This window comes from Chenopodium quinoa, unplaced genomic scaffold (assembly GCF_001683475.1).
Source record: "Chenopodium quinoa cultivar QQ74 unplaced genomic scaffold, ASM168347v1, whole genome shotgun sequence".
Lineage (NCBI taxonomy): Eukaryota > Viridiplantae > Streptophyta > Magnoliopsida > Caryophyllales > Amaranthaceae > Chenopodium > Chenopodium quinoa.
In genome coordinates this window covers 38732-47471 of record NW_018743476.1, presented here as the reverse complement: position 1 = coordinate 47471, position 8740 = coordinate 38732, and positions in this window count along the sequence as shown.

The window sequence follows — 8740 nt, the reverse complement described above, 5'->3', positions numbered from 1 at the left end:
TTAATTAGAAGTAATCTAAATTATCAAGTAACCAAATTTGTTGTAAAGGATGTAATTATACTACTAAAGGTAAAAGTAGGAAGGGAATAAAATAGGAGATAAATCAATGAAGAAAAAACCTATGGCATAGGTTTACTAATAAACATTATTCCAGGGTAAATCACAATAAGCAATCATCAAGCATCAATTAATCATATTATAAAGGGCTTTTGCTACGTATTACAATCACAGAGTTAATTTACCGGTATTAAATCTCATCTCTCGAATCTCGACTTAACCATTTATAAATTAGTCCGCCTATTGAAACTAAGCCTAAACATCAATTCTCATCTCTCGAATCTCGAATTAATATTGCTAAACTCATACAATTAAATCTGGCCAAACCTAATTGCATAGCATTAAATCAATCAATAGGAAATTAATCAAGCATTGATAATCAACAATCACAAATTACCCCTTCATATTATTTATTAGATCCCCATAAACCCTAGAAATAAAACTACTCAAGTATAATTAAATCTAAACTAATCAAAACAGTAAAACAAGACATGATGAAAGAATTAAAGAAAATAACTGAAATTAAAAGAGAAGAAATTGTTACCAAAAGAAATCTAGATTAAGGTATGGAATTAAGAACAAAGTTGAGAGAATTTAAGAGAGAGAAAATATTCTAAGTAGAGAGAGAAAGTCTAAAAGAGAAGGTAATCAAAATTATGTACAAAAATCGTACTTAAACATCCCTAAAAAAAATCCTAATTGAAAACTAAAACTTCACCTCCAAAAACACGCGCCCGATCGGGCTCGCCTTTTTTTCTTCACTCTTCCTTGGCAGCCGCACCCGATCGAGCTTACGCTCACCTGATCGGGCACGCCTTCTTGCTGATGCTCTCATATACGCGCCCGCCCGATCGGGCGCAAGCTTGCCCGATCGAGCCCGGTCTCTTCTTCGAGGCTTGGACTTCGATTGGGCTCAATTCTTCGGCCCAATCTGGATTTCCTCTTCGGGTCTTGAATATTCGGTCCAAATGCCCTGGTATCACACACCGAGTCCTTAATCACCGGCTCTAACCGGTCTTGGGCTTCAAAGATGGTCGTGTCCTCCTAATGCTCGTAGTTGCTCCATGAAAAACCCGTAAAACGCTCCAAATGTGCAATTTCCTACAAAATTCAAGAAAAATTACAAAAAACACTAGAAAACACTAATTAGTAATAAAAGTGGCTCTAAAGAGCCAAAAACACTACTAATTATGACCAAGGGACGGGGGTAAAACACTATATAAATCGGGGGCAAAGAGACATATCAGCTGCTACTGATTTGATCTTTTGTGAGAGTGGTCTCATGATTCTAGGAATCATCTTTATCATCATCTTCCAATATGAGTGTTCGGCGCCTGGTAACCCTCTTCTGCTTGACTTTGCGTAACTTGAATTCAAAATTCACCTACTCCTCAGACCCAATAGCCTTGCCTTCCTTCGCACCTAAAGAAGCCTGATCTGATTCCATTGAATTGTTAGTGACTATTTTGGCAGCTGTGTCTTGAGCCGCCATGTCAATCACTTCCTTCGTTGGTGTGTGGAAATCCAATTCTGCTTCATTTCTAGATCTCTTTCGTTTTTGGCTGAAATCTTCAACACTGTCTTGATTGTTGTCATTTGCTGCATTCAAACTTTCAGCAAATACACAAGCATCTTCTTCCTCTTGATTGAAGTCCGAAAGATCATCCTTGTGTTGTGTGTCTTTCGTGTCAGCTGTGTTTGTATGTTTTTCTAACTGGAGTAGTGTCTTCTGAATCACTTCACCCTCTGCAGTTTTTGTGCTGGTGTCTTTTACTACTGTCTTGCTTTCAGAACCAGAAACAACATTTGATGAGCTGTCTTGTTCAGTAGTAGCTGCTTTTGGTTCCACCACCATATATACACCCTTAAGCCCCCATTGCAAGACCTTGTTCTTTGACAGTGCAGTTGTGGGTCCAACTTTGATCAAGAAATGCTTTGTTGCTAACTTGAAAACTGTCTCCTGGAACTTTTCAAGTTGTTCCTAATCACATAGAAATGAAAAATAAATTGAGTTTCACATTTGTAGTATTTAGTGAGGTTAGTGTTATATAATGAGATGATAATTATTGAAAAATATGTTGTATACCACTGTTTTCATTTCATAGATTTCCTAAATTGACATTCGAAAGAGCTTATCACAAACATCAGTGAATGCAGTGAGTTCCAATGATCCAGTTCCATCATAGACATTGAAATTTATGGTTGTCCTGCTCATTGTAAGCAATAGTGTTAGTGTGATTTGATGTGTAACAACATTCTCGTTGAAAGTATAATGAATTTACTATTTTGATGAATATTACATACCTGTAAGCAGCATGTATGTCTTTCCTTGAGCATGCTTTGCAACTGTAGACAGTTCCGAGAGCAAGATCTGTTCGCTTTCCACAGTGGGAGCATCATATATATGCTCTTAATCTTTCAAATTCTATATCAGTAGTTACAACATTTAACCAAAACACTTCCTGTGACTGCATTGTAAATATATAAACCAAGGTTATTTTAATGTTAGATATTAACATGTTCTAAAATAGTGCTTGCTATGCATATTTATTATGTTAATTATTTTTAAGATATGCTGCAAAAATATACCTTCTTGGCTTTCAGGCGGCCAATAGTTGTTACAGTTTTTTCTGCTGTTGGATTGAAGGCTTCCTTGATTCTGTGTTGTTCATTGATTAGCATACTTCAATGTCTCTTTGCCCTTTTTATCAAGACCAAAAAATTGTCAGGGATTTATGGTTTTGTAAATTACTGTATATACAATATTGTGAAAAACTTCAACATTCAAACTATTATTAGTAGATCAAACTAACAGATGAAATATCAATTTATGCTTTATTCAGATCACAGAAATTACAATTTGGGTTTCTCCCAGAATTTTGAATTTGTGTTCAAGAAATTACTATGCTAACATTTTCAATATTTAGGAAAGGAAATTCTTCAAAACTGTACCATTCGGCTAAAGTTTCTGCTTTGTCACCTTGGGGGTCCTTCACAATGAAAGTCAACATGGTTGATTCAAGCGAAAATCCTGTCATTTGGAGAATGTCAATACTCATGATGTGATTATGATATTTTACATGTGTTTATCATTTGAAAATTTAAATATGATCTAAGTTGTTATCTTACCTTGTCGAGTAATAGGTCGTAGAGCTGTGATACCAATTACTTTGAAAGAGTTATTGTTTGAGACAATTGATTCAGACTGTTCTCCAGCAAGGTCATTCCAAGTGCATACTTTCATTGTCTGATCAGTACTGAAATTAGAGGATTTTTAATATTCACTTTGTGTTAGTATAATATGAAATGAAATGAATGGAAAGATATTAGTTAGTCTTTAGCAGCAATTACCTGTGATCTATCACCATAAGATCTTGAACTGATGTCTCTATGTTTGATGATGTCACTATTCTTCTCGGTTCTTCTGATACATAAAGAACTAACACAAATATATCTGAAACACAAAAAAAATCACACTAAATATGCCACTTTGATGTATTTGACAAAGTTTATTGTTGTATATGTAATTTATATGATCTGTTTACCATGTCTATCATCATCAACAGGGATGCTTGGAATAGAAGCAAGTGTTTGATATCTGCGGTAAATTGATTCTCCTTTAGGATCCAAAGACCAGATGACAGTCTTGCTTCCTAATGACAAATGAAATGGAATGTCATCTTATTTAGCTCTCCATTGTGCATCCAAGTTTCTAACTATAGCATCAGCAATCTCATAATTTCCTCTGAAACTAATAACATCCCATTATGCCAGAATTTAGTCACCAAAAAGTGTCATCTTCAGCCGGTTATTCTGTAACAAGCAAGAAGATGTTCATTTTGTTTTTAAGTGTCTTCATCAATTTGTGCAAATTGAATGTTGAGTTTCAAATGTATGTAGAATTAAATCGATATACCTTGTCATCTTCGAAATACATACACTGATATCGTGTATTTTTTTCTGATGTTTGTGGATGACCCTTTTCTGCAACCCTTACTTTGACCTTGAAATTTTTTGTAGTTATATCGATTTCATCTAGGAATTTCTGTTGCGGCGCCATGAAGATGTTCTCTGTTTGATAATTTTGAAATAACTAAATAATATGATCAAAGAAAACCTGTTTAAATGCTACAAACCTGTTTCATACTACATGCCTTAAGTAAAAGAGTTTTTGTTCAAGTTTATGCATGCAAATTGTTTGAAATATAAATAGTATCAGTCTGTTGTTTTTATTGTACAATATTTAATCTATATGATTTTTAAATCATTTTTCATGCCTTTACCTGATGTAAAAAAAAATATCAGAGAAATTATGCATGCATCATGTACAAATTCAGAATACACTTCTAATCCTGTAATTTTTCAGTTTTTTTTTTTGTTTTAAGTGTATAAGTAACACATTGCATGTATGAAATGGATGTTTTGCAAATTTAAATTAGCAATTGCTTAGCATGCAGAATGTTAGAAATGAAAAATAACATCAGTCTTCTGCTCCTACTGTACAACATCTAATGTGTATGATTTATAAATAAGTTTGCATGCCTTAAATTGATGTTCAAAATACATAAATGAAAGATGATTGTGCATGCATCTGTAGATACTCGAAATACACTTTTTATTATGCAAATTCCCTAAAATTATTTAAGCTTGTTATGATTTTAAAGTAAAAAGTTTCATACTTTATGCTTGAAACAGATGATTCTCGGACCATGCATGCAGAATGAATGAAAAATAACATTCGTCTTTTGCTCCTTTTGTACAAAATCTAATGTGTATGATTTATAAATCAGTTTGCATGCCTTAAATTGATGTTCAAAATACATAAATGAAAGATGATTGTGCATGCATCTGTAGATACTCAAAATACACTTTTTATTATGCAAATTCCCTAAAATTATTTAAGCTTGTTATGATTTTAAAGTAAAAAGTTTCACACTGCACGCTTGAAACAGATGATTCTCAGACTTAAATTAGTAATTTTTAGCATGCACAATTTATATAACAGAGACAATTTAAAAGCCATAAACTGAGAAATAACAACACATGTATATCTATCTAAATCTATGAAGTGATAGCAAAATTTATGTTAACATGAAATTTGGATTGATCATACCTATGAAGTAGTTGATGACTGATTGCTGTGTGCTGAACCTAGTACAGCTTAACCAATCGTTTATGTATTTGAATTTTTTATTATGTATAGCATAAGTTTAGAATTAGTTGGTTTTTTAGAGAATGCAAATGATGCTAAACATTGCTTATATAGTGAAAAAACAGATGGGAAAAGAATGCATGCAAAAGTTGATGACAAACATTTCCACCCTCTTTCCAAAAGAGATTGCATGCATGAACTATCTCAGCATGTAATAGTGTTCTTGTCTCCTCCTTTGTCTCCTTTTTTTTCCTTTTTTTTCTCTGATAATGAAAATAATATTAATATATCTAATTTTCCACTATTTACATTTACATTTTTGTGGCATTTCTCCTGATTTCAAAATCAATATTTTGAACTACAAATATCTTCATGTACATGACTTAAAATGAAAAATAACCTACAAATGAATTATTTAGATTAAATTCCTAGTTGTTCCATCATTGCAAACACATAGGAAAACAGATAAAAGTTATTAAAAATTAAAAATAAACTTACTCATTGTAATGGTGTAGAAATTATTGGTTTTAAGAAAATATACACACTCTCAAAATCAATATGAATGAAAAAGAATGATGATAACTTACCTCTTTTGCCACTCTAAATGATTTCTGCCAAACGAAGAATATCATAAGATACTATATTCTTCACTTGTGTCGCCTTCCGTTGCTTAGTGCTAGCTTTAGTTATTACACTGACATTAGCTGATTTTCGAGCTCGAGAAAGTTCGACATATAATTGTCCATGTGAAAAACAGGATCGCGGTAAAAAAAAAAACCACAACTTGACTAAGTGTTTGTCCCTAAGCTTTATTGATTGTCATTGCAAAACTAAGTTTCAAAGGAAACTGTTTTCTCTGAAACAGAAAAGGATAGTCTTCTAAATCTGATGGACGCAATGATATTCTTGGAATCAACACATACTGACCTTTATTATGTCCAACAACAATAACACACTCAATGAGATTATGAAAAAACCGCTTGCATATGAGTCTTGTTTCATTACACAAACCAGATGCTGGCTGAAGGTTTCTTAACAGAATAACAGGACTATTAACTTTTAGCTCAAGCTCATTAGGACTCATACCACCAGGGCAAAGTTTGTTTAGAAATTCAGTAGGATATACGGCACAATATTTATCAATCATAGTGTCATAACTTTTATACAATATTGATTCACCCAGGAATTTGCAAATTAAACTTGAATTTATGGCATCAACATCCTCATTCATCGTTGTCAATATAGCTCTTGTAGTAAAAATGTCTAAACTAAATGGAAACATATCCATTTCTGGAAATGCTACAGCTGTTAGATGTACATCATCAACTATTCTAGTACAACAAGGCTTAACAATATCTGATGGTAGCTCAATAAACGCATCCTCCGTTTTTGGCAATTCATCATTTCCTAGTGCCAACAGAAAAGTTGCATATGCAAGTTTATCTTTAGCCCTTAAGTTTTCAGTAAGCCTGAACTTCAGCAGTTGTAGCCACAGAGCACAACTAACTAAACTTGCAGCAATTGCTTCTCTCTGTGATTTGCGTGGAACAATTGGAAGAACTTGTCTAAAATTCCCACCAAAAACTACTAATTTGCCTCCAAATAATACACTTGAATGGCAAATATCTCTGAGTAGTGAATCGAGGGATTCAATATTTTCCTTCTTAGCCATAGAAGCTTCATCCCAAATAATTAACGTTGTTTCCCTTAAAAGTGCAACTAGACTTCCCTGCTTAGGAACATTACAAGCAAGTGAGCCCGAAGGATCTAAAGGGATTTTAAATCGTGAATGCGCTGGCTGCAGCAATACCCGAAGTTGCTGTTGGTGAAACAATCTTATTCATTGATATGATTTCTTCATAAAGAGCATTATATAAAAAAGTTTTCCCCGTTCCACCAGGACCATCTATGAAAAAGGCACCAGGCTTCCCCTTTGTAACATGATCCATTATGACATCGAATGCAACTCGTTGAGCCTGATTTAACTTATCTTTACATTCTAAACACTCTTGTGGTATCGGAGCATTCAATGCATCTTCTATATCTTTCGTAACATGTATAGCATCACCATCATCTTTTACTAAATTATGTAACCCAAAAGCCTTCAACGAACTTCCCATTGACTTAATTAATTGCTTAATTGATCTTACGATTAACTATTTCACTCTTGCACCATCTGTAGGATATTTATATTGGTAATCTTCTGAAAAAAAATCATAAGATTTTGACCACAAAGACAGAGGATTGCTAGGCTGACAGAAAATAAGTATTGTGACAACCAATTTTTGAATAACATGAGGCATATGGATGGCACATCCTTCAGTCAAGCACAATTTAATTGCATCATCTTCTTCCACTAATCCTAACTTTAGTGCTGCCTGCTGAAAAGTGGCATAAATGTGTCCATTGACTGTACATAGATCTTTAAACGACTTCGAATTTCTGACATTGTGAAGCAGCAACCGCAAATAGTATCTTTCACCTTCAGAAGGTCCAACAAATGCTAACCTTCCAATTTGGATTTATTTTTTATTTCTTCTTTTCTACCACAGTTTATCTGATGCATTCCACCAATAGTGCTCTGAAATTCATTATATAGCCATCCTGTTCCCAAAGCTGATTAATAATTCATTTTGAAGAACTTTGTTAAACAGGTTCTAGTACGCTTAGCGTCAGAAACAATTGATGTTAGTTTTTTGTGAGGTCTCATTTGTATCAGCTGGGAGTTAGGCAAATGAACAGGAAGAGGTAAAACTGAAGGATACATTTCATATATATCAAAACCAAAAAGATGCCACACAACCTCACAGGGTGAAACCCATCGACCAGACTGATACTGTTCGATCTCATCTTGCACATGAACTCCTTCTGTTGTTTTTGGCCTTTATAAACTTACTTATACAGATACTTCACTGCTCCAATAGTTGAACAAACTTCAACATTTAAGTGACAATTGAAATAAGCTAAAAGATATGGATTATATGGAATCACCCATGAGTTATCCATTTCAACACCCCAAACTTTAACAGTATCACACGTAGCTCTCCTTCGATACAAAGGATATTCATCACTATTACTTTTTGTTTCTTCATAATTTTTCTTTGGATAACCATACTTACAATGTCCACGTTGTTCATTATGTTTCATACAAGGGCATTCTGGATTAAGATGACCACATGGACCGTGCATCATATGCTTGATCACAATCTCTCTTAAATATCCATTTTCAGAAGATGGAATTTCAACACAAACAAACTTATCAAAGTCATCAAGAGTTTTTATTTTGATTCTGATTTCAAAATAATGAGAAAATGAGCATGAGGTAAACCTCTTTTTTGGAATTCAATAACATAAATCATTGCAGCCACTTCTCCAAATATTTTCTTCTTCCTAATTAAATGTTTAAATCAAGTACCTTTGCTCTAAAAACTCTTGAAACGATATCTGGCCTATTTTGTGCTTTTTCTCCAGCAGCAAGTTCTTGTTTAATTTCAGGCTAATTAGGATTGCTTGTCATTGTTATAAATAAAT